The sequence below is a fragment of the Chrysochloris asiatica genome, unplaced genomic scaffold (assembly GCF_000296735.1).
Source record: "Chrysochloris asiatica unplaced genomic scaffold, ChrAsi1.0 scaffold00012, whole genome shotgun sequence".
Lineage (NCBI taxonomy): Eukaryota > Metazoa > Chordata > Mammalia > Afrosoricida > Chrysochloridae > Chrysochloris > Chrysochloris asiatica.
Window position 1 is genome coordinate 3417141 of NW_006408530.1, and position 1089 is coordinate 3418229.

Sequence of the window (1089 nt, forward strand, 5' to 3'; positions counted from 1 at the left end):
ACTGCCAAAAGAACAAAGAAATCTGTGTTTGAAAAATTACAGCCAGAATGTTCCTTGGAGGCCAGGATGGCCAGACTTTGGACATATTGTCAGGAGGGAACAGTCACTGAAGAAGGGTATCATATTTGGTAAGGTGGAGGGTTGAAGAAAAAGATGAAGACCCCCAGCCAGATGGATTGGCATGGTGGCAGCATCAATGGGCTCAAACATAGAAACGACTGTGAAGTTGTCCCAGGATCCAGCAGTGTTTTGTTCTATTGTACATAGGGTCACTATGAGTAGGTACCAAGTTGATGGCACATAACAACAATGGCAACATATAAACAGACAGACAAACATATATATATATGGAACTCTGGTTACAAGTCGGGCTGCTAACCTCAAGGTCAGCAATTCAAAAGTACCAGCCATTCCATCATCCAGAGAAAGATGACATATGCCTAGAATATAGATCCACCACTCATCTATCAGTTTGTCATACTGTGGTGCTTCTGTGGTGCTGTGATGCTGGAAGCATTTCAAATAGCTGCAGGGTCACCTATGGTGAACAGACTAAGAAAAAAAGAGAGATGGTCCACTTACGAATTATTAATCACTGAAAATGATTATGAATAGTAGTGGAACAATGTCTGATATACTGTCAGAAGATGAGTCCTTCTGTTGGAAGTCACTCAAAATACCATTGGGAAAGAACTGCCTCCTCAAAGTAGAGATGACCTAAATGACATGGATGGACAAAGTTTTCAGAACTTTAATTTGCTGATGAGGAATAACTCAAAATGAGAACAAACAGTTGCAAACATCTATTAATAATCAAAACATGGAATATATGAAGTATGAATCTAGGAAAACTAGAAGTCATCAAAAATGAAATGAAACACATAAAGATTGATAATTTTGGCATTAGTGAGCAGAAATGGACAGATTTTAGGCCTTTTGAATTAGACAATCATATGGTCTACTATGGACTCCTGGTGTAGTACTGTAGGAAAGCACTGGACTGTGAATCACAAGGTAAGCAGTTCAAACCCACCAACTGCTCCTTGTAAACACTATACAGGGTCACTATGAGTTGGAACCAACTCAATG